Consider the following 27,210-nt stretch of genomic DNA (forward strand, 5'->3'; position numbering starts at 1 on the left):
GTATATTTGACAAGAGTGGGTTGTTCTAGTGGTGAACACCCTCCACTTCCAACCAAGAGGTTGTGAGTTCGAGTCACCCCAAGAGCAAGGTGGGGAGTTCTTGGAAGGAGGGAGCCGAGGGTCTATCGGAAATAACCTCTCTACTCCAGGGTAGGGGTAAAGTCTGCGTACAAACTACTCTCCCCAAATCCCATTATTGAGATTATACTGGGATTAAGGGCCTCCGAATATGATTTCGCCTTAGGTCCCGAGATATGTTGATCCGTCCTGGATATGCCTTGCATGAAGTAGATATTGCAATTTAAGGTAAAAGCATGAAATTTAATGGTAAAATAGCTTACTGTTTTTGCTGTCTTCTTAAAAGAATATTGAATCTTACTGTTTATGTGAGTGATTTGAGGTTGGCTAAATATGTGTTGAATTCATTTGAAAATTAGTTGAAGAGTATTAGGTGTGCAAATATAACTATGTGGTGTAAGATTGTAAGTCTTGAACAAGAGTGGCCATTGCATAAATACCAGACATAATTATGTATGTATTACCAGCTATGAATGACCATCTTCAAAATCAATGAGTTTCAGCTATATGTGTTTAACTGAAAATGTTATGTTATTAAAATTCATATGTTTACTTGAGAATGTTAGTTTGGTCAATAAGTGCTGAAGGGTCATCTTGGCAGACTCAAGGTCCAAAAGTGGACTTCACTACAAGCTGACCCCAAAGACTTGTCGTCAAATTTGGGCTTAGCACTATCTCTTCAGCATACGAGCCCAGATATTTAAGCTCTTCAATGCTTATTCGCAATTAACCCGTTTAATGAAGAAGAACTTCATTTCTTGTTACATGCTTTGGGCTACGATGACAGTCCCAATTGAAATGAGATTGAGACCGACCTCTTGAATTGTTCAATATTTCACTCACTACTTTCGAATTAAGAGAGCATAATTATTCATTCAGATCATTTAGCAATATGTAAGCAACAACATTTAGTACTATGATATGATAAGCCCAACTGATATGTAACTCTTCGAGAGTCTCTTCACCCTTTTCAATATAGTTCGATAGAAATCCACCCCCTTTAGTATTAATTTGTAGCCTCCATAAAATTATAAGGACTGATGTGTGGTACTTTTAATAAGTCAATGATGGGTTTAGCAGCACCGTTAACTTGTTTATTACTATCACTAGTTTAAAAGCTATACTCTTTTTTCACAATGATTTCCATAAACCATGGTCTCACAACCACCTCAAATCAGTGAGGAAAAGAACAATTGCAAAAGCGCTAGCATGCTTTAGACACGATTCAAACAACTTAATCATCGTGATTATGTACACGTTCGCATGATATAGTTATAATTTTAAATTAAAGGCAAAAGTATACTTTCGCGCGACTTTGAATAATAATCTTATAAAGTGTTATTAATTGTGTACACATACGCATGACATGATTCTTAACGCGCCAAATAAAATGAGTATACGTATACATGACTTATTTCAAGATAAATTCCATAAATAAGCAAATAAAAGTAGTTTAAAAGCAAAAAATGCATAAAATGCCTAAAACATAGAATATTCGGGTTAATTAAGCCAATTGTTAAACCGTGCAAAAATTACTAAATTCGGGAGTGCCTTACACCTTCTTCCGGGTTTATAAAAGTTCTTACCGGGTCTTTTGTGTTCGTGGACCATATTTGGAGTCAAAATTTTCCTTGAATTTGGGATTTTAAAATGGGGATTTGGAATACCGAAATCAAATAATTCCAAGTAGCGACTCCTTTAAAATAATAAATCAATTCCTTTTCAAATAATGTCACTTTAATTAGAAAAACTCATTTCCTTCCACAATCCTAGAAAAAGGAAGTGTGACCTTTACCAATGCACTCTTTTCTACCCTATTTCTAGATTTGTGTTTGTTGTTCAATTTCCATTTCCGTGCTCATATCAGATCAAGAAATATATGTAACAATAACATAAAAAATAAAATAATAATCCTTTTGTACAAAATTGATTAATCAAAGTAAAATTTTCATAATTGCACTTTTATGATTAACACATTAATAAAAGGATCAATATACATTCACAATATTAAAATTTTAATTTCAATCAAGGAAATCATAGAGCAAACACGACTTTGAAATTTAAAATAAAGTTAAAGAATGAAAGTAAAATAGATATGAATTATAACTTTATACAATATTATAATGTAACCTTCCTCTTTGGAAAAAAATGTAATAATTGATATATTGGAAATTACTTTTGAGATTTAAAATTTTCGACTAGAGTTATATTATTTTGGCCGTCAAATTTAAGATTAACTTAAGTTATCTGTTCGGTTCAAAAGGTAAAAAGGTTATTATTTGTCAAAGTCAAATGGTTAAGGCAATTATATGAATTTTACTCTAAAGCTTACACATTAAGATTTAAAGTAGACTTACAAATACTATAAATTATAGTAAGATTCATTATTTGACAAATACAGTAATAATATGTTGTAATTTGTAAAATTCCATTGACAATTTGAAAGTACAAAACTTATATTTCCATAGCTTTTTATTCGCAGACTGACGGGCAGTCGGAGCGGACAATTCAAATTCTAGAGGATATGCTTAGAGGAAAGCTATCGCGCGGGCTAAGCCAAGAAGGCTTGGGGTCGTAGGGGCGGGAGTTTCTCCGCAAGCGCGAGTGCGCAGATGCGGACCATTTCTGCAGAAGAGGATGCGCAGGTGCACATGCTTCTTCGCAAAAGTGGACTTGGCCAAGCTTGGTTAGAACCACATATGCGATGGAGTTTCCGTAGGTGAGGCGTTGTAGGTGCGACCCAAGGTCCGCAGAAGCGGAAATCGCCGGGCATTAAGGCCTTTTAATGCGAGACTTAGGCCATGTTTCCTCACATTGTAATTAGTCTTGGGTGATTTTGAGAGCATATTTGAGGGAAATTCTCATCAATATCCTAAGGTAAGTAACTCCCACCCATTTTCAAGTTAATTATGCGAATTTTAGGTAGATTAAACATGGAAAAATTGTAAAAACTTGTGGGATTTGTGAAGAACCTAGAGTTTTGGTAAATTTGGGATTTGACCACTAATTTGGTGATAGAAATGAGAATAAATTATATATTTGAGTTCGGGAGTTCATGGGTAACAATTATATTCAAAACATTTGCGGAATCCGAGCATATGGGCCTGTGGGCGAATTTCATTAATCTTCCAAATTGAATTGGGTAACTACTATAAAAGCTAAAATATGGACGTTGAGCATATATTTACTAGTTTATATGACTTTTGGTTAGTTTCGGAGTCTTTGGCGTCATTTGAAGGGTTCTAGTGAGGTTGGAGAGCCGGATTGAAGACTTGGGAACGATGTAAGTCTCTTGTCTAACCTTGTAAGAGGGAATTCATCCCCTTAGGCTTATTATTGTTGTGTGTTACTTGTGTGGGGAGCTATGTATACATGAGGTGACGAGAGTCCGTGCGTAGCTATGTTCCATGATATGTCCGGGTAGACTTTGATTCATATCATGCTTTTAATTGTACTGTCGTATTTATCATTGACTCTTATATATATTGACATTGGATCACGAGCACGCACTGATAGCTTAGACTCATGTAGAGGCTCTTATACACATTTGAATGTTAATTGACTCATATCATGATAATGAAAGAATTAAGAAACAGATATTGTACCCCATCTCTTTATTTAAGTATGCCTAAATTCTAAATTTACTACACCATTGCTTTTGGACTTGACTGATGATATTATACCTTATCACATATTCTATTTATATTTTCATATGCTTATTGAACTATTAGTAGGTGTTAGTGTCTACCCCTCATCGTTACTTCTTAGAGGATAAACCTGATGCTTATTGAGTACCGTGATTTTGTACTCATACTATACTAATGCATATTTTGTGCAGGTTCTGAGACTGATATTAGCGGTATCCTTTGAGATGAGTAGGAGTATTATTGGAGACTTTGTGGTGAGCTATTGTACTTGATCTAGTCCGTAGCACATGGATTCCCCTTCGCAACCTATTCATTTCTGTTTATGTATTTCTATTTCGGACACATGTTATTATTCATTTGAAGTTATTTACTCTTATTAGATGCGCGTGGTGTAGTGACACTGGGGTTTAGGTGTTTGTTAGACAACTATGGTCATATTTAGACCTTGTCTTTGATTTTATAATTTTGTGAGACCACACTGGGTTTGTTCTTGTTGTTGTTGTTGATATTGAATTGACATATATTCCGCTTTATTATTTATATCATGAAGTAGTGAATGACTTAGTAATTGGATTCTATGATTGTTTATGTACGTTGGCGTGCCTAGCAAGCAGGTTAGATGCCATTACGGCCTTTGGAGAAATTTTGGATCGTGACAAGTTAGTATCAGAGCTCTAGGTTCTAAGGGTCTCATTAATCACGAGCAGGCCTACTAGAGTCCTGTGGATTGATACAGAGATGTTAGTATCTATCTGCGATAGGCTATAAGGCTTTAGGAACTTTCCCTTTCTTGATTTCCTTATCGTGCGACCTTATTTCAACTTCAAGCCTATATCTTCACTACCTTCCTATTCATTCCTACACGATGTTGAGTACTCGATATCAGTTGGGCACCAGTGAGCGGTGATGATGATGCAAATATGGTATGAGATGATTCTCTCCTTTGTTATGAAGGCATACTATTGTCGTCGCTTGTGGAGAGGTTTTCTATCTATAACATCCCGGTGTTGGCACTGCCTACATGTTAGGGCCATAAACAATGTATTGAGATGTTTTATGCACTGGTCTTGGTGCGGTGTTGGTGCAGAATGGTAGAGTGGTTGCTTACATATCGTGGTAGTTGAGGCCCCATGAGAAGGACTGCCCGGTTCATGATGTGGAGTCGACTGCTATCGAGCATGTACTTAAGACTTGGAGGCATTATCTTAACGGAGTGTCATGGGAGGTTTATATTAGCCATTGAAGTCTTCAACAATTATTCAGACAAAAAGATATGAGTTTGATGCAACAGAGAGTTATGAATGTCCAGACCTTGTCTTATAAATTTGTGAGATTGGATATCTCTGAGCATAGTCAAGTCCCTGCTAGTGTGGTTGCGTGGTCGTCCTTGGTTGAGTGCACGAGAGCTCGTCGGTGTGATAATTTTCATTTGCTTGTCATTAGGAATACAGTGTTGCGAGGTGGTGTTACAGAGGTGGCCCTTGGTGATGACAGTGTATTACAACTTCAGGGTCGAATTTATATTTCTAATGTTGATAGTTTGAGGGAGCTGATCCTTGAGGAGGTCCATAGTATGCATTATTCAATTCATTTGGGTGCTACAAGGAGGTGTCGTGATTTGGAGCAACATTATTGGGGGCGAAAGATGAGGAAGAACATTATTGGATATGTCATGTGGTGTTTGAATTGTCAGCAGGCCAAGTATGAGCGCCAGAGACTGAGTTGCTTACTTCGGAATATAATTCTGCATATCATTGTGGATTTGTGGTAGGGTTTCCACAGATCTCAAGGAAGTGTGATGCTATTTGGGTCATTGTGGACAAATGGCTAAGTCAAAACCTTTCACTCTGGTGATGACTTCTTACATTTCTAGAGTTTGATTGTGACGAGATGGGTCTTTGCTTGATATATAAAGGGATTGCGAATGCTTGAATATCATCTTGGTGTACAATATGGTCTGGAGTTCTAGATGCGTTAGTGGATCTCTTGGTTATTCATTGATGGAATGAAGCAGATTCGTACAGCTTGCGTATGAGTGTAGACTCAGGAGGATCAATTGATTACATAGTGGTTGCATCTACGATAAGGTCATAGAAAGATGTTGATATTAGGTTACATATGAGGACTATCTTATGTGAGAAGGTTGGATGATGCATGATTTCTTATAAGATTTCTATGAAGAGTTTTACCTTCAATCCAATGGGATGTATGTGCTACGATATGAGTTTGTATTGCTTGCGGAAGATGACACGACTGTCATAAGGTTGAGTGTGCATTGGGTTGATAATTTGGGATGTATTATGATTAGTGCAACATGAGCTTATGAGAAATTCAGCTGATTAATAGTGTTAGGTCATGGTAGCTGAAGATGAGCAGTCATTATGGGTTCTTGGGTTTTGTAAATATGGCTTAAACCCAAGTTGGGGATTCTACCATCGATGATTGGATCACATAGTCATGTGTTGTTATAGATTCTAGACTAAGGGACACTTATGAATTAGTTATGACTTAAGGAGGATGACTTCGAGGATGATTCGATCAAGGAATTGCTGGGTGTGTTGTATTTCACCTTAGTGATATATATGGAAGTTGTGGAATGAGTTAGGTTCGACAATCTTCCGTGGAAGTAGTGTGCAAGGGAAAAGATTCACTCGGTTGTTTCTTTTTGGAGTATTTATGTTCTAACGGAGCACTAATCGTTTGGCATGATTGGCTATGTATTCAGGACTAGGGCATAGTGGGTGATTCTCGGGAAGGTTCTAATGGATTCAATATTTAATATGTGAAGAAATTCCTGAATTTGTGTGTGACTAAGAATTTGAGATTTGTGTGGATAGTGAAAGAGACTTGGAGCATTTATGCATCATTATCAGTTTTGCGATGCAGTGCGGGAGAGATGGAAGAAATAGCTTCAGATTCATTGAAGTTCTCTTCAGAGTAGACATTTCGGTTTGAGGTACTATTGGGTGCATGGGAGGGTATAAAGTGGCTTACTGTCTTAGGACGACGAGGTTTTATGTTGGGAACACTTGGTATGAGTTTTCATTGAGGTCCATAGTATATTGGGGTGAATAGTTTAGCCTTGAAGGAGGGTCATGAGTAATATGAAGAATTTGGGTCAGTATAACAATGACTTGGTATGGTAATAAAAGTGATTGGTTCCTTTGGTATGATAAGGCTTTGCAGGTGCTTTGCATCTAGACTCTTGGGTTTGGTAGTTTACGTGACTCGCTTGATTTAGAGGGATTCAGTTTAGATATCTTGGTTGTGCAAATAGGTTCCAAAGAACTTGCAATGATTTTGACCATGACTTGCGGTTGATGTCTTCTACAGGCACGGGAAGCTTATTGCGAGTTGTGATTTCCTCCTGAATTGGGCTAAGTGAAAGATTTTAGGTTGATGTAGCGTATATCCTAGTGATTCAAAGTTGATAATGAGATTTTTGTATCTTCTTATGATAACATGTTAGATGTAGTGAGCTGTGTGGCATTGAGATTGAATGGACAAGGTTGCAGTTCTGTTTTGAAAGGAATGTCATGAGTTTTAGACAGTATGGGAGATTTTAGATGTTTGAGAGAATGCTAGCATCTTGTATTACTCACTGAGAGTGTGTGTTGCAGAAGATGCATCGTGTATTGATTTGAGGATGCTTAACTAGTACTACAGAGATCACATAGTTAATAACCGTTGAGGTTCAAGTTTTACTATTTGGCGCAGGAGATATATGTTAGTATTTATTATGATGTGATTGTGTATGTTTGACGTGGCCGCCACCTAAGTGGTGGAGTTAGAGATTAGGTATGAAGATTATTTATTCTTGAGGTTTAGAGATTCGATTTTCATAGAGCCAGACTATCACTTGATTGCAGACTGTGGAAGTGTGTTCAGGATTTGACAACTAATTGTGTGTATCATGGATATGGTCACTGTGGACTTTTGGAAGGCTATTTACCTATTTTGGAATAATCCAAATTGGTTTGCTAGCCCATTGACATGCCTAATGAGAATGTGTATTCAATGTTGGATTGGTTTGCATACTCAGCACACCATTTTTGCTATAGTATGACATCGGGTGGAGTTGATCTTATTCGCACCCTGATTTATTCATGTGTTACTCTCTTATGATATGATTGGTTGTGAAATTACTTGATTATTTGCACGCATGTTGTGGCCTTGTTTAGGCTTTGTGGCATCATATGAGCGAGATAACTCTTGAGATGTTGATTTGCTTAGTGCACCTTAGTCAATGTATTATACTATCCGTCTCCTCATGGTTATGTGTATGCACTTTATGTGCTTTTTATTTATACACATGTATTTAGTGAGCATAAGCATTATGGCTCGATGGGTATCCCTATGTGGATTGATGTGCTTGGATCGGGTTGCGCGCCACAAAGGAGTTATGTGGGATACCATTCCTTGTGTTTATTTTGTGTGTTTTATTTTCCCTTTGTCGGATGAGTTCATAACATTATGCTTGTATTGTTATATATGTTAAACTTGTTAGAAAGCTCTCCTATTTGGTTATCTTTCCATTATTGGTCATATTCGAGATGTCCGGTTATAGCACGTTAGGTGCACGAATCATGTCACGTGAGGTTCTAGATGGTATTTGATGTGGCATATTGTCACAACCCAATTTTTCCTCCGTTAGGATATCGTGATGGCACCTAGTCTTAGGGACTAGGTAAGCCTAACATTTATTGAATAACAACAATAATAAATAACATCTAACAACTTTTGAAAGGATTTCTCTATAAAATTTACAATTCCCAAAATCGGTAGTACAAGTCATAAGCTCTACAGAGTTTGCTACAATGCTTCGAAATACAACTGTTTGAAATAAAGCAACAGTATGAATACAAATCAGAAGGTGACTTCGAAGCCTACGAATGCAGCAACATGTTTACCTTGAGTCTCCACAGCAACAATCCACACAGCTAGCTAATGATCACCTGACCCCAAAATACCTGGATATGCACAAAAATGTGCAGAAGTGTAGTATGAGTACACCACGGCAGCACCTAACAAGTATCAAGACTAACCTCAATGGAGTAGTAACGAGGTACAGTCAAGACACCTATTGGACTAAATAACTTGAACAAGTATAAGTATAGAAACAATAGAGTATGATATCTACATAAAGACTACGTGAAGTGGCAATTAATACGGTAATTTGAATAAGGAAGGAAAACAACAACTATCAGCGGAACACCATAATAATGACATAGAAGAATGAACGAAAACACAGCCTAAGTCCGATAATCACAGATAAAGAAAGGGCAAGTAACAACTCAACAATACGACAACTTTCACACCGGGTTTTAGTCAATAAACTCCACGAGGTACCGAACCTCGGACAATCACAACTCACAGGTCTCAATAGCTGAACCCTAACACTTGGCATCCTATGCCCTCATTACACCTCATAACCGCACTGACGACTCGCGTGCCAAATAGAGCCATTCTCACATAGAAGGCAAGCAAGCAAGGGTGTGCATCTATACTCAACAATATCAAGGAAACCTCTTATTCGATAAAAGTGCTTAACGTGTATGCTTGTGCAAGTGTCCTAACATAGTTCATACCAGCTAGTGAGCATAAGGAAAAGAACGGACAACACGTAGAATATTTTTTCACAACTTTCAAGAGATAAAGCTCACACAGATAAGTATACCACTACATAAATATCAACAACAAGAATGCCCCCAGGCCATCACAAATCATCACAAATCAATCCCTGACATAGCACACCTTGTCTTGCCACGTGTGCAATAGTAAAGTAAATGCCCGTCTTGTCTCGCCACACGTGCATAATAATGTTCCCACCTTGTCTCGCCACATGCGCAACCCATATATATATATATATACCGCCTTGTCACGCCACATGTGCAAATATCAATAGTAACAATGGCATCGCAGAAACCTCGTGCAACCCCATAACAAAGAGATATCAACAAAGGGCACTCCCGAGATACCATCTCGTAGTCCCAAAAGTAAATGCTCAACAGGGGATCTCCCGAGGTACCGCCTCATAGTCCCAAAGTAAATATGCAATACAGGGGGATCTCCCGAGGTACTGCCTCATAGTCCCAAAGTAAATATGCAAGACAAGGGGATCTCCCGAGGTACCGCCTCGTAGTCCCAAAGTAAATACGCAAGAACAACAAATACAACAACAACAATAACACTAATACAATGGTACAGCAAATAAATCAACTCAGAAATTCCAAAACTCAAAGAAACGGAGGAATTAATTCACGAGGAGTGGCCACAATAGAGAATGCTAGTAATAATAAGAACAACTCAACAAGAAAGGAAATATTATGTAACAACGGTCCATAATGTACAGTTCGACAACGAGGGAGATAACATAAGGTGAATATTTCCAAATAAGGACAAGTTAACTAAAATATAGGATATCTAACTTCTTTTAAGGTTGGCAATTAAGAAAGAGATACAACAAGTTCAATTAGGGATAAGCAGCAGAAAGATAATCATAGCCTCAATTAAGGATGAACAATTATAAAAAGAGATAATTATAGCTTCAAATAAAGATAAGTAGTTAGGGGAAAGATAACATGGCAATAGAAGAGATAACAATTTCAGTTAAGGCACAAATGACTCAAATAAGCATCAAGGGCGGATTATGAAGCAATTAATTCTAATTAAAGCAGGTAGAGGTAAAACTAGTAATTAAGAGACATATTCATAACATAACAATTGCATATTCAGTGAATACAAGGACCTAAGAGCCTTAAAAGGCCAACTTTCTACAAATAAGTCCGAGCACATATTCGTCACCTCGCGTACACGGACTACAATTAGCATAGAAGACTCAAATCCTAAGGGGTAGTTTTCCCACACGAAGTTAGGCAAGATACTTACCTCGAACCAAGCTCAATCAATCAGTAAAATACCCTTTCCTCGAATATCCGACTCTAAACGGCACAAATCTAGACAAACACAATTACATATCATGAATAAAATTACGAAAAATTAATTTAAATAATAAATCTACGACTTTAACAAAGAATCAAAAATTCGGCCCAAAATGTCGACCCGGGCCCACGTTTCGAAATCTGATAAAAGTTACAAAATACAAACACCTAATCAACCACGAGTTCACTCGTACCAAAATTATCCAAATCCGATGTCAAAATCCGAATCAAAACTCAAAAATTTATTTGAAGAACCTTCCAACCTTTTCCCAAATTTCCCAACCAAATTCCTTAATTAAATGATGAAATCAACTATCGATTAGTGGAATATAACCATAAATGAGTTAAGAATCGTTACCCAAAAGCTTCCTCTGAAAAAATCTCCCAAATTATCACCCAAAACCGAGCTCTCAAAGGCTCAAAATGAAAATGAGACCAAACCCTCAAAATTTCCTCTTTTCTGCCCAGCGATCTCGCACATGCGGACCCATAGTCGCACCTACGACGCCGCACTTGCAGAAAATCCATCGCAGGTGCAGACTTAACTTACACACCTGGGTCCTTTTCTACGATCAAATGGCCGCATCTACGAGTGCGCGCCTGCGAACAAATATCCGCTTCTGCGGACTGCCCCTCCAGCTCACTCTCTGCATCTGCGGAACTTCAAGTGCATCTGCAGGCTCGCAGATGCGGAACTTCCCTCGCACCTACGACCCCTGTCCATCTCCTCAATCCATCTTCTGCTCTTGGCCTCTCGCACGTGCGTGTCCGTACCTGCGGCCATACCGCAGGTGCGATTACACCAGAAGCTTGAAAGCTTCAGTAATTACACAAGTCCAAATTTTGATCCGTTAAGCATCTGAAACTCACTCGAGGCCCCTGGGACCTCAACCAAACATACCAACTAGTCCTATAACACCATACGAACATAGTCTAGCCCTCAAATCACATCAAGCAATGCTAAAAACATGAATCACCCTCCAATTCAAACTTAATGAACTTGAAACTTCAAATTTCTACAAACGATGCCAAAACCTATCAAACCACGTCCGATTGACCTCAAATTTTGCACACAAGTCATATTCAGTATTACAGACCTACTCCAACTTACGGAATTGGAATCCGACCCCGATATCAAAAATGTCCACTTCCGGTCAAAAATCTCCAAAAATTTATCTTTCGCCAATTTAAGCCTAAATCAGCTACAAACTTCAAATTCATAGTCCGGACACGTTTCTAAGTCCAAAATCACCCAACGGAGCTAACAAAATCGACAGAACTCCATTCCGGAGTCGTCTTTACATAGTTTCGACTACGATCAAAATCCTAAGGCTTAAGCTTCCGTTTTAGGGACTAAGTATCCCAAATTACTCTGAATCATCTGGTACTTGAATTCAATCACACACACAAGTCAATACACATAATACAAAGCTTCTTGGGGCCTTATGCCACTGAACGAGACTTAAATTCTCAAAACGATCGGCCGAGTCGTTACACATATAAGTTGAGTAGTTTGTACTGGGTGAGACAAGTTTATTGGACTTGAAATTTGTGCAATTGTATTTGTATAAGGTATTCTTAGAAGAAGACAAATATTAGTCAGTTCGGAATTTTGCAATGGTTCTCGCCGGGTGAGAGAACTCCATGACTTCTTAAATTGATGGTGTTACGAAGGTTTGACATAGGGTTTTATTGGATATGAGGTATGTTAGAAGTACCGAGTTTGGTAATGATCAGCTGTTGTAGTTTGGAGATATGGCCATGGGCACGTGAGTCATGGGGCACACCATGTGGTTACATCTTGGAAATAAATCTATAACTTGATGCATCTTGGAATATATATACAGATTCGAAGTATATATATATATATATATATATATATATATATATATATACAAGAATCAGATCTTAGAGGGGGTTCCAGATGCTAAAATTTGGTCCCAAGACTTATGGATTAATATTGAAGGAAGAATCTTCAGTCTGGATGGTGTTAATGGGTTTATATGGATTGAGTTGGCATGAGATATCTTATTATATGTGCACGATGAGCTTACGTAGTTATTTGAGGACTTTGGGATGACTCTTGGCACATCTAAGGGTGAATGTATATTTTAGTGAAGGAGAATGTAATGATTCGATAGTCGAGCTTTGGTAGTTCGTTAGGTAACTCGAGACTTTGAATAGTTTCATATGATTTATTACGACTTGCATGTATGGTTGATTTTGTTTTTCGAGAGATTCGAAGTTGATTTGGAAGAGTGATTCTTAATTTGGAAGCCTTAAGTTAGAAAAATTGACTAAGGTTTGACTTTTGAATAAACGATCTTGGAATCAAGATTTGATGGTTTCAATAGGTTCATATGGTGATGTTGGCTGGCATGTGGTCAGATTGGTATTCGGAGGTTCCTAGAAAAGTTTTGCTCTAATTGTCGAAAGTTGGCAAGTTGAAGGATTGGAGAGTTCTTAAGTATGACTGAGAGTTAACTTTGGTGTTGTTGGACTCCGATTATGATTTTGAGACCTTGTATATATTCATTTTGCTGATTGGAACTTGTGTGTGAAGTTTGGTTATGATCCAGAATATTTAAGCATGATTTGGATGCGTTCGACGTAGTTGAAGGTTTGAAAGTTAAGAAAAGAATTCTAATCTTTGATTCTTGATTGTAGAAGCTATTTGGGTGTATTGAGCTGACGAGCGAGCTTGTATGAGGTTGTAACGACCCGTCCAGTCGTCTTGTGTATTTGAGCCCCATTTTCTCTTTAGAAGCTTCCCCTATGTGTATTTGTGGTTATGTAACTTGGGGGGATTGTTGGTTTTGTTTTGGGGAGGTTTTAGATTGATTTAGAACATTTGGTTCTTAGTTTGGACGCTTAAGTTGGAAGGGTTGATAGAGGTTTGACTTTTGTGAAAATAACCCTAGAATGGTGTTTTGATGGTTATAATAGATTTGTATGGTGATTTTGGACTTAAGTGTATGCCCGAAATTTGATTCGGAGATTCCTAGGTTGATTTGGCTCTTTTCGCCGAAAGTTGGCAATTTGAAGGTTTAGAATTTTCCTATGTTTAACCATAGGTTGACCTTGTGGCTATCAGGTTTGTATTTTGATTTCAGGATTTGGAATATGTCTGTTTTGTCATTTGGAACTTGTGTGCAAAGTTGAGTGTCATTCCGAGTTGGTTTTGTAAGAATTAAATGCTTGGTTGTGATTTTAGAAGTTCTTGAGTTTCATTGTGATTTCTATACATTTTGGTGTTCGATTCGTGGTTCTGGATGTTATTTCGGTATTTTGAGCTCGCGAGCGAGCTCGTGTGATATTTTTAGACTTGTGTGGATGTTTGGTGTGGATCCCGGGGGGCTCGGGTGAGTTTCGAACATGTTTTATACCATTGGAATTAAGTTTTAGATTACTGGTGTGCTGGTGCTGCAGTTATTGCAAATGCGATCACCATTTCGCAATTGCGATTATCACAATTGCAAAGGGCATATCACAAGTGCAAGTGGTCAGGGGGTGTCACATATCGCAAATGTGACGCCTTGACCGCAACGGCAAAGGGGGATCTGGGCTTGGGCAGTCGCTTTTGCGACATGGGCTGACTTCACAACTGCAAAGTCTATGTTGCTTTTTGACATTCCCTAGGCATATCAGGCATCGCATTTGCGATCACCAGGTTGCATTTGTGAGGGATCACATTTGCGAATCCAGGTCGCAAATGCGACTTTTGCAACTTGGTTAAAAGATGGGACTTAGTCTTAATTTATCACATTTTGAGCTCTAGAATCGGTGGGAGGAGATTTTAGGAGGGGATTTTCATACAAAGCTATTGGGTAAGTGATTTTGACTCAATCTTGAATTTATAACATGATTATTTATGGATTTTAACATCAAAATCATGAGAATTATGTGAATTTTTTACTATGTTTTGAAAAATAAAAATTTGAGACATGAGGGTTGATATGGACTTGGATTTGAAAATCAATCACATATATAGACTCGTGAGGTTATGGGTAGTCGAGATTTACCCCCCGACCCAGGTTTTGACCTGCAAGCTTGGGGTTGACTTTTGTTGGCTTTTTTGAAAATTGGTAAAGATCTTAAATTTATTAATTGAAATTGAATTCTCTTGCATTGTTTGATATTATTGTGTCGTTTTTAGCTACATTTGAGTAGTGCAAAGGTGAGTTTCAAATAAATAGTGTTTTAAGAGTATTGATTAGAGCTATTTGAGGTAAGTTTCTTGCCTAACTTTGTATGGGGAAACTACCCCTTAGAATTTGGTCTAAATTTCATTATTTGTGCTATGTGAAACGATGTGTACATGAGGTGACGAGCGTGTACACAGGCGTATGTGTGAGAAATGACCGGATTAGACCTTAGGCTATTAATATGACTTGAATTGGGGTTGTTTGTTATATGTAACTTATTTTGTTGTTGAATACTCCCCGCACTCTTACTTTATTGCTCTGATTCTTGTGCACATTGTCGTTGAGCCGTAGGCTATATCTTGATGTGACATATATATTGTTCTTCGGTGATATTGTGGCACATGTGTATGTGTTGTGCGGGTTAATTATTGTTGTGTGAATGAGATGCGCATGGAGCGACATATAGGAGGCATTTCATTGTGATGTGCATGCGAAAAGATAATGGTGGCTATTTTATGTGCATGTGGCGACATAAGGAAGGCAAATCATTGTTTATGTGCATGCGGCGACATAAAGGTGTCTTTGTTGGGATTGTTGTGAGATATATCGGGGCGATCTGTTGATGTGGCTCATGTGTTGGAACCTGGGTTGTTGTTTTGATCTCACACTTGTTTCTTAAATGTTACTGGCTTATGTTTTATGAAATGTCGGTTGATTTTTATATGATATCACATGCCTCATCCCCATTGATATTTCGTTGGAATAAACGATTATTTTTATATTGAAGTTGTTGTTACACATTCTTCGAAGTTGTTAATATTTGTTCTGTTATGCTTTCCGTTGTTAGTTTTATGTTGATATCCTGCATATGTTATTTGATTAGTGAGTGTCTTGACTTGAACTTCGCCACTACTCCACCGAGGTTAGTCTTGATACTTACTGGGTACCGACTATGGTATACTCATACTATACTTCTGCACATTCTTTGTGCAGATCCAGGTACCTTAGATCGTGTTGGTTATTAGAGTGTTGAGCCCGAGCTGTTGGAGACTTCAAAGTATACCTGTTGTTCCGCTCGTAAGCCTTAGAGTCACCTTATATTATTTCTTTGTTATTGTTTATGTCTTCCAAACAGTGATGTACATTTGTGACTTATTATGTAATCCTCGTAAAGCTTATGACTCAGTATTATCGGGTTTTCAGATTATGACTATTGTATCCCCGTTTTTGCTATGTTATGGCATTTCTTAGCTTTTATTTAATATTTAAAGTTGTTATATTCTATTCGATATTATTGTGTGGTAGGTTTACCTATTCTGAGAGACTAGGTGCCATCACAACCCTTAAGGTAGGATTTTGGGTCGTGACAAGTTGGTATCAGAGTACTAGATTCATTGGTTCTATGAATCATAAGCAAGTTTAGTAGAGTCTTATAGATCGGTATGGAGACGTCTGTACTTATCTTCAAGAGGCTACGGAACAATCAGGAAATTTCTCTTCTTTCATTCCTCATCATGCGGATTTATTGATTTCAAAGTTTGAGCCTTTGTATTCTATTATCTCACAAATGTTGAGGACACGAGCTTCAGTTATTGATGATGCTGCCCCCAGTGCTGGTGTTACTAGAGGCCAGGGAAAAGGCAGAGCACGTGGCGTAGTGAGGGGCCATGCTAGGGCCACGACTGAGGAGACACCAGTAGCTCCGGTTGGGGAACAAGCACCCGAGGTATCTGTTGCTACCCATGGACTTCAGGAGACTTTAGGGCACTTTCTAAGCATGTTTGGTACGTTGGCTCAGGCGGGGTTGATTCAAGTTGCACCGGCTATTTCTCAGGTTGGGAGAGGAGCTCAAACTCCCGCTGCCCATTCTCCAGAGCAACGAGCTCATGTTGATCTGGCTCCGAGTGTTGTACCGGTACATCCTGTGATTGCGGTTCAGCCCGAGGTCGGCCAGATGCGTTAGTAGAGGAACAGAAGAGGTTGGAGCGGTTCTAGAAGCATCACCCTACCTCTTTTTAGTGTCATAGCTTCTGAGGATGAACATGGTTTCTTAGACCAGTGTCACCATATTCTGCGTGCTATGGGCATAATGGAGTTGAGCGGGGTCGGTCTTACTACTTTCCAGCTAATAGGGCCGACATATAGATGGTGGCAGACTTCTGAGGCGAGTAGGACAGCTAGCACAACGCCACTTACTTGGTCCCAGTTCACTGATCTCTTCTTGAGGGAGTTCATTCCACAGATGCGTTGCGTACCGAGTTCGAATAGTTGCGCCGGGGGAGTATGACAGTGTTCGAGTATGCTATGAGGTTTACTCAGTTATTTCTTCATAAACCTACTTTGGTTTTCACTGTTAGAGAGAGAGTCCGCATATTTATTGAGGGACTCGGTTATAGCCTCAGATTTGGGTTAGCACGGGAGTTGGAGACTGAGACTCCATTCCATCAGGTTGTGGAGATTGTTGCACCCTATTTTGCACGAGTCAAAACAAGATTCAACTAGTTGTTTACTTGTTGATAATAAAAGAGAGTCACTACATAAAATTTAAAGGTATACTAGGGTACCTATTTAATTATTAAAATCATCATCCTATTAGTTTGCTAACCGGTGAGATTTGGGTAAGGGTTCTTGTTCTTCTAAGGGGAAGGTGTTCGACACCCCCTAGAAATAAAACGACTATATGTGTAATTTTAGTAAAGTAAGGCTATTTGAAGAAGTAGGCTTTAGATATACCTTAAGATCAATTTCAAATCTTGTACCCAAGTTTTAGATGAAAATCATTTAAGGTATCCTTCGACCGCGACCGTGTTTCATTTTTGTTTTGGAAAACATGTCTTGGAAATTGTTTTTTTCTCGATTCTGGTTTTTAAAGAAGGGGAAGTCGCTTGCTTTCAAATCTCCCTTGATCTTCAAAGGATTTCATAAAAAGGGTTAGTTTACGCAAAAATGAAAACCATACGGGCGAAATAATTAAGTAAGTTGATGTTATTAACTAATGTAATAAACAACAATTCCTTTTAATTTTATCTATAGTTTTTTAGTTAAGTTTCTAAAGTAATTCAAAGCTAATAAAGGGAAAGCATTCACTAAATATTATCAGTGTTATATACACATAGAAGGAAACAACATATTATGTAAAGTAAAAGTGAACCATACTCATGGTTTTCGGCCTGAAGAATGTTAGGCCCAGCAACAACGAACAACAATAACAGCTTTTAGGTGACTCCAAGCTCGGGATAAGAGTTTGGGCCGGAGTTCTTTGAGAACTCGGCAGGTTCAACTCAGATTTATGTAAAAAAAAAAGAAAAGTAGAAGGTCAATAGATACACGACCCAATTCAACATTTAAACACAAATAATATCAATGTAGACCCAAGATCAAACTGTAACAATTATCAATAGTTAAGGGTGCAAATTAATGTGAAGTTACACAAAGTAAAGCAATTTACAGTGAGATCTTTATTTTCATTAAACACTAAATCTAGAGAGATTAGCAAATGTCAATAGATTAAGGGCTTAAGGTAAAATTCCATTCATGGCCAAGATACCCTTTGGATCCCTGATACTTCAAAGTTCACAAGGGTCTCAAGGACCCCTAGCATTGCTTGTGTCAGGGAGAATATTTCAACCAAAAACTAAACTCTACTCTCAAATACACCTAACTAATCACACCTACTCTTCCCTATAGGTTTAAGTGCTAATGAGGCACTCAATGTAAATTCCAATACAAAGTGATGACAACATATAAGGAGATCTATATATCTTGCAAGTAACTCTTCAGAACACTAAAATATTATCAAACAAATCATGGTTTGCACACAAGCATATAAAACAATGTGATATACTTTTATCAGGCTTGAGAGAACTCAACAGAATCAGTTATAGGTGCTAGCAAGCAATGAGAGACACCAACATGCTAATACAAGGACCCAGAATATGTAAGTCATGTAGTTCATAGGAGATATTCCTGTGTATTACCCTCATTAATCTCAATGGTAGGTTTATCATTAGCTGTAATCATGTTCTCAATCATATTTACACTTAATGATATGTACACACAGACTAGCACTCTGCTTCTCACTAAATGTAAGGGTTAACAGTCTACTTCAGGGTTCCTAAAGAGAGGGGATAGGCAAATGCATGACCCTCTAAAGAGATCTTTTATTCCATCTAGGTTGGTTTAAATATACAGTCATACACTTAAACAGGGCAGACAGATATAAAAAAGGGCTCTCCTAAGTCTATGGGTATATTGTAGTAATTTAGTAGGCTTCAATGATATGGAAGTACAATCACAAACATGGTGTACAAATAACAGTTCAGTTCTGAAACATGGATGTGTATAGAACTTCCAACAGATGGTATTTAAATATGTACATGTCGCATTCTAACCAGATACAACATTATAATATGATTGAGCACCAAACAACATGGGATTAGACTATCATTATAGTGGTCCAGAATAATAAAAGTTTTATACTAGGTATAGTGAGTCCACTTATACAGGTTTAGTAGATTAGTCCTAACATGATGAAGTTCTAGTTTAACATGACCAATTTAAGAGATGATACACAAACACAACAACTAAAATTCTTAATCAAATTATGTTTCTTAACCTGATTCCTGAAAATCATTCTAAACATGCTTGGTCTAAGTTAACAACAACAACCGGAGTTCATATGAGGCTAATTGCAGCAATTCATTAGAACCTAGTTTGGTTATATTCATAGGCATACTTATACAGTGGAGCTCACAGGTAAGATCAAACAGTCATGAAGGCTAACAAAAATTCATTACAATGGTTTTTCAAGAGCTGCAAAATCACAGAAAATGCATTGGGAAAGAGAAAACAACCCAAACAAACTTAAACTAATATATTTCAACTGATTGATAGCCTTGTAGTTAACCTCAGTTGTTCATAGCCTATTTTTACTTTAGTTTATCAAGTAAGCAACCTCAAGTGCATGATACATATCAATAGGTAACTATAAAGTAAAAATAAATAGAGTAAACATGAGAACCATAGCAACTATCAAGAGAATCTAAAGATAGAACAAGCATACCGAACCATTAAGGTTCTTTAGCCAACTACATAAGTTTTAATTAGCATACAAATTACTTAACTTAAGGAGCATTCATTAATCTTGCAAGAGTAGTCAATTAGTGTTAACTCAGTCTCAAGACATTAAGAGATATAGTTGGTTCATATGCAAAGCATGATTATCAACACAAGTTAACAACAACACACCACGAACATAAACAATCATTAGAGAATAAAAGGGTAGACATGATTTTAACCAAAAATCGATTAAAAGAAAGGATGGGGTCGAAGTATTGACCTTTCTTTGAGAAGTAAACCAAACAAGGATTCTTGTTTGCCATTTAGGAACCAAATCTCAAACAACTACCAATGAATTGAACTCAGAACCGGAAAGAGAGGAAGACGAAGAATCAGTTAGAAATTAGGGTTTCTGATAGATTCTGTAAAGTCGTATTAGATTGTGTTTCTTAGGTTGTTAGGTGTTGTTAGGTGAGAGAAATTAAGGCTACTATTTATAGTGCCTTCAAGCCTTAGGGTTTCGGTAGATTCAAGAATGACGACTACCATATGATGCAAGCAAAGACGAGTGAAAATTGAAGAAATAGAGGGGAAAATAGTGAGGATTTTACCTGAGAGGGGAGAGGTCGACCGTTGAGAGCAAAGATCCATCGGGTAAAACACTAAAACCAGAGGTCACTACGTTTGTACTCTGGGGTCGAATCCTTATGATGAATCTCTGAAAGAACTCCATGCATGCTCCGATTTGATGGAGCATAAGAGAGATTAAACAATTTGAAGTTTCACTCATTGGCTAGGGTTTTTGGACTTAAGAATTTTGAATTCTATTAGTGGAATTGGAAATGAATCGGCAGGATTCGTAGCATAGGGATAAGATGAGTGTTTCAGGCTTCGATTGAGATAACCTTGCACAAATTTGTGCAAGGTATTGGCGATTGATGAGGTAGGGCAAAAGGGAGAGTAGAGAGCGTTTTGGAAAAGAGAGGCGGCTGGGTCAAGGGTAAATGATTAGGGTTTTAGGGGTAGACCAAATTCGGTCTCTAGGTTAAGGCTGAGAGTTGGAATGGAAGCCGTTGGATCCTTTGATCAACGACTCCGATTATTTGGAGATTTAGGAATTTTTAAAATGGTTTTAGGGAAAACATCGGTGGCCGTTGGATTCTTGTAATCTAACGGTTGAGATAAAATATGATGAGGCTTTTAAAATAACTAAAAAACGGGATTAAACCTGGTTCGTTGATGATGTGGACAACGGTCAGAATGTTGTGTGTTTGTTTTGTGAGTATAGGTAACGAGTGACGTGGCACGAGCTCATTGGCTGCATGAAGGTTTCCCTGATTACTAAGTTGGAATGGGAGGGTGGATCGGGACAAATACGGATTGGGCTTGTGTTTGGGCCAATTTTAATTTAAAAGATGGCCAATTTGTGTTTAGGAGTGCAATTGCAATTATAGCCATTTAGCCTTTAACCTCTTTAAAATTAATTTAATTAAACTTAATTAATTCCAATAAAATATGATAGAAATTTTAATCATCAAATATACACTAATTACTCTAATTAGTTAATTTATTTACTAAAATATCTTATTTTCCTATTTACTACACTAATTTCGAATTTATTTTGAAACAAAATTTATGTTTCCAAAAATTGAGTAATAACTTTATAAATTAACTATATACCTATGTGATGAATATGAAAATTATTTTAATAATTTTAAAAATGGTAAAATAGTAAAGATAATATTTTTTTTATAATTATATAGTTATTAAATTACTAATTAACAATATTAATTACTTAAAAATAGGTATTATTAATTAGAAAATATCTTTAACATATTTATTAAAAATTAATAAGTATAAATAAATTAATTTTTAAAAGGAATGTCAGAATTAGTCGTCAATAGCTGTCCCTCTTTGAACGGAGACGATAAAAGAGTTTTCGGGCAAAGAAATCGAACCAAGGCCAATTTTGTCCCGACTTTAGGCATACATTGCAGGAATGACATATGGATTTAAGGAAGAATATGAGTTGTAGAATTAAGGGAGGAGTTAAGGAGACTTCCGGAAAAAGTTTGAAGAGTTGGGGCCGAATTCTAGCTTTGAATTGCTTACATACCTCGGGCTTAACGAGGATAAGGCCTCATGTAATTCTTAAGTGCTGATTTGGAAAAGGCAATGCTTGCAGGAATTTCTCCAGTATCGTATTATGACGATACTGTGGGACGAAAGATTTGGTACCCATGATAGCTCTAAATTGCGGCTTGATTCGAAAGATTTTGAAGAATTAGAGTTCCACTGTTCATTTTAAGTTTGTGTTTGGATCCTTGGCCCTCTTATGAGTTTGTCCTTCATCATAGCGTGTAGCTTGGTTTGCTGCTTAGAAGAAGTTCCACATTGCGATGTTTGTTCGTGCAAAAAATATAATACACACATACCCATATATCGTAATGCAAATGTGTTTGAGTGTGATGTAAATGATGCAAGATTGATGATGCCTAGCTGCCAGCTCGCCGTTATTTGGAATCGGGACGATGTGATACTTGAATTTGACTTGATTGTTAGCCGGACTTTGTACCGTTTTGCAGTTGTCGAAGCATTAAGTCTCCTTACATTGGGAGTATCTCTGCGCGATGGGAGTAGTTGACTTGTAATGTAAAATGTATCTCCGCGTGATGGGAGTAGTTGCATTGAAATGTAAAGTATCTCCGCATGATGGGAGTTTTTGACTTGATAAAAATATAAAATGATATAAGCTCCATGAGCAAGACGTCAAAACATTCAAGACAAAATAAAGAAATAAGGAGCATGCCTAAGAGATACTCTTGTCTTCAAAATTAACTGCGGTCATCGATCGGCAGAACGTTGGTGACGGGGTTTGCAACTATCTACTTGTAATCTCTGATAAGGCAGCGTGGCGGTGCAGAACACTCCCATTGGCAAAGCGAAGAGTTTGCTATATACAGGGCATTTGATTGGCAAAGCCAACAACTCGATTTGTACGGGACGCTCTGATTGATTGAGCTGACGGTTTTCTATATACATGGCTCCGGCCGGCGGGGCCAGCGGCTTGATATATACAAAGTGCTCTGCTTGATTAAGCAGGTGGTTTTCTATTTACAATATGTCCCGATCGTATCGGTGGCCTGGTTCCAGAATACCTGCAAAGGATTTGAGAGTTAGTATTCAATTATATGAGAAAAATTTAAATAATTAAAAAGAGTTGATAGTTATGAGAGAGTAGCGGATCTGTCATCTCCCCAGCGTGCCCCAGCGTTTCCTTGTACCATGTCGGTCCTGCGTTCAAAGAAAAATTCTTACAGTGGGGTGTCGGTTTATATTTAATGTAGTCTTGGCTTTGCCTCGGGCCTGGTGAGGTTATGCCATGATGTTCGGTAGGTGGAATGAAGTTGTCTTTTTAGAAAACATTTTGCAAATCATCCATTTTTTGTCATCGTTCCGGATTGACAAGTTTCTAGAAATTTCCTCAGACGTGAATAATGTTTCTAGAAGATTTAGTCCAGTTGACGTCGATTCTCAGAGATGCCCCTGATGACGTAACTTCTTGTCGCTGCGATCGCGTCCTAATCTAAACGAATGCATTACATAGGTTTTCTTAGTGTTATGACCAAACCTTTTCAGGTTGCCTACGTCTCCGAAATGGAATCAGGTCTGAACACAGTTCGAGGTTAATGGTAATGAAATTATGATGATGATTGAGCCCGACTCAGGCAGCGTACGTATCCAAATGGAATCAGGTCAAAACGTAGTTCAATTACAAAAGATGCAAAATAATGAGATTGAAAATGAAGTGGCCGAGTCTGACTCAGACTGCCTACGTATCCAAATGGAATCAGGCCAGAAAGTAGTTCAATTACAATAGATGACTAAATCAGATGAGGATTGCCTATGTATTCCTGCCAAAGGAAATCAAGTTGTGGCGTAGTTCTGAATACATACAAAATGATATTTGGATTTTCTATTACAAAAGAAGAGGGGGAGAGAGACCGGACCCTACATTGGTTGCCTACGTATCCCGCTGTGGGAAGTCAGGTCGGGCATATTTCTGTTACAACCAAAACATAACTCTACTCTCTTCAAATGTAGTTTCTCTTGATTGCATCTGAGTTGATAGGCTTCGTGCTGACTCTTCCATCCATCTCTGCCATGATCAGAGCTACTCCCGACAATACTCGATGGACCACATATGGACCTTGCTAATTTGGTGCAAACTTTCCTTTGGCTTCTTCTTGATGGTGGAATGTTTTTCAACACCAATTGCCCCGGTGTAAATTGACGAGGTTTCACCCTTTTGTTGAATGCATTGGCGGTCCTATTTTGATACAAATGACTATGGCACACTGTGTCTATTCTCTTCTCATCAATGAGCATGAGTTGCTCCTGCCTAACTCGTATCCATTCTGCGTCATCTAACTTGGCTTCCTGAATGACCCCCAAAGATGGTATCTCGACTTCTGCGGGTATCACAGCTTCGGTGCCATATACCAACATGTATGGCAAAGGATAACCTAACAAGGCAAAGGATAACTTCACGTGCCATTGCCTATGATTGTCCACTATCTTTCGTAAGATCCTTTTGATGTTTTTGTTGGCTGCTTCAACTGCCCCATTCATTTGCGGTCTGTAGGCTGTAGAGCTATGGTGGATGATTTTGAACTTCTCACAAATCTCCCTCATGAGATCACTGTTGAGATTGGCTGCATTGTCGGTGATGATCGACATAGGTATCCCAAATCGGCTGACTATGTTATTACCGACGAAATCTACCACTACTTTCTTCGTGACCGCCTTGTATGTAGAAGATTCAACCCATTTGGTAAAGTAGTCAACGTCTACCAAGATGAAATGGTGTCCATTTGATGTAGTGGGCTCTATGGGTCCGATTACGTCCATGCCCCAGGCGGCAAACGGCCAAGGTGAACCCATTATATTCAACTCATTAGGTGGAACCCGGATGGAATCCCCGTAGATCTGGCACTGGTGACACTTCTGCACATAGCGGATGCTATCGCTCTCCATGGTCATCCAAAAGTATCCGGCTCTTAAAATCTTCTTGGCTAAGGTGAAGCCATTCATATGAGGTCCACATGTCCCTGCAAGTATTTCTTCTAGCAATTTGGTCTCTTTAGCAACATTTATACACCTTAACAGACCCAAGTCTGGGGTCCTCCTATATAGGAATTCCCCATTAAGGAAAAAGTGATTCCCTAGCCTTTTGATTGCTCGCTTCTGACCATTGGTGGCAATCTCTGGGTACTCTCTTCTTTCAAGAAACCTTTTGATGTCGTAGTACCACAACTTACCGTCTGTCTCTTCATCTACATAGAAACAATATGCATGCTGATCCCGAACATCCATCTCAATAGGATTGATGTTATTCTTATCTAGATGCTAGATCATGGACGACAAAGTTGCGAGAACGTCGACAAACTCATTCTGGATCCTAGGAATGTGTTTGAACTTGATCTTTGTGAACTTCTTGCATAGTTGTTTCACACAATGCAGGTACGTAAGGATCTTGACGTTCTTGTTAGTCCATTCTCCTTGAACTTAATGTATCAACAGATCAGAATCTCCTATGATCGGAAGCTCCTTTATGTTTATGTCGACTGCCATCCTAATCCCGAGGATGTATGCTTCGTACTCAGCCATATTGTTTGTGCAAGGGATCCTTATCTTTGCTGATGCCGAGTAATGCTATCCTGATTCTGAAATTAAAACTTCTCCGATTCCCACTCCTTTGAAATTTGCTGCTCCGTCAAAGAACATTCTCCATCCAAGTATGACTCTGTAATGTCTTCTAGGCGAACAACACTTCTTCATCCGAAAAGTATTTAGTGAGCAGCTCATAATCCTTGTCCATTGGATTCTATGCAAGATGGTCAGCTAAGGCATGTCCTTTGATGGCCTTCCGCGTTACGTACACAATGTCAAATTCGCTGAGAAGAATCTACCATTTGGCCAGTTTTACTGTTGGCATTGGCTTCTGAAAGATATGCTTGAGTAGATCGAGCCGGGATATTAGGTGTGTGGTATATGCCGACATGTAGTTCCTCAATTTCTGGGTGATCAAAGTCAAAGCGCAGCAGGTACGCTCTATCAGGGTGTATTTGGCTTCGCATGGTGTAAAATTCTTGCTCATGTAATAGATAACTTGCTCTTTCATCCCGGTCTCATCATGTTGTCTCAACATGCCTCCAAATGTGTTGTCAAAAATAGACAAATATAATAATAGTGGCTTCTCAGTCTCGGGGGGAACCAATGCTGGTAGATTTGACAAGTACTCCTTGATTTTGTTGCACACTTTCTGACACTCTTCTGTCCATTTCGTAGCAGCTTCCTTTTTCAACAGCTTGAAGATAGGATCGCAAATTATAGTAGACTGGGCTATGAATCTGCTGATGTAATTTAATATGCCAAGGAAACTCATCACGTCTTTCTTGCTCTTAGGCGGCGGTGTCTTGAATGGATTTGATATTTGAAGAATCCAATTCTATCCCTTTCCTGCTTACGATGAAACCCAACAGTTATCCGGTAGGGACTCCAAATGCACAGTTTGCAGGATTCAACTTCAAATTGTACCTCCGCAAACGTTTGAAAAACTTCTTCAGGTTGTCCAAATGTTATGCACTCTTTTGAGATTTGATGATGACATCATCCACATATACCTCGATTTCCTTGTGGATCATGTCATGAAAGAGGGTCGCCATGGCCCTCATATAAGTAGCACTAGCGTTTTTGAGGCCAAATGGCATGACTATGTAGCAATAAACTCCCCTAGGCGTAGTGAATATTGTCTTCTCCACATCTTTTTCATGCATCAGGATCTGGTGGTACCCGGCGAAAAAATCCACGAATGACTGCAGCTCGTGCTTCGCACAATTGTCGATGAGAATATAGATGTTTGGTAAAGGGAAATCGTCTTTTGTACTGGCCTTGTTAAGATCTCGATAATCCATAAATATCTTGATTTTCCCATCCTTCTTTAGCATCGGTATGATATTTGTCAACCATGTAGGATAATTGATGACTCTCACCACGTTTGCCTCTATCTGCTTGGTCACTTCTTCTTTTATCCTCAAATCCGGCTTGAACTTTCTGGGTTTTTGTTTAACTGGTGGTCTGGCAGGTAGGCAATCGATGCAAAACAATGTCGTTGCTTAATCCGGGCATGTTGTCATGAATACGTCGATGTACTATCGGAGGAGCTCGACTAGTTCTTCTTTCTGCTCTGCTTCTAAATGGATGCTAATTCGAGTTTCTTTCACGTCTTCTTCGCTTCCCAGGTTGACTGCTTCTGTCTCTTCAAGGTTAGGCTTTTTC

The sequence above is a fragment of the Nicotiana tomentosiformis genome, chromosome 10 (assembly GCF_000390325.3).
Source record: "Nicotiana tomentosiformis chromosome 10, ASM39032v3, whole genome shotgun sequence".
Classification (NCBI taxonomy): domain Eukaryota; kingdom Viridiplantae; phylum Streptophyta; class Magnoliopsida; order Solanales; family Solanaceae; genus Nicotiana; species Nicotiana tomentosiformis.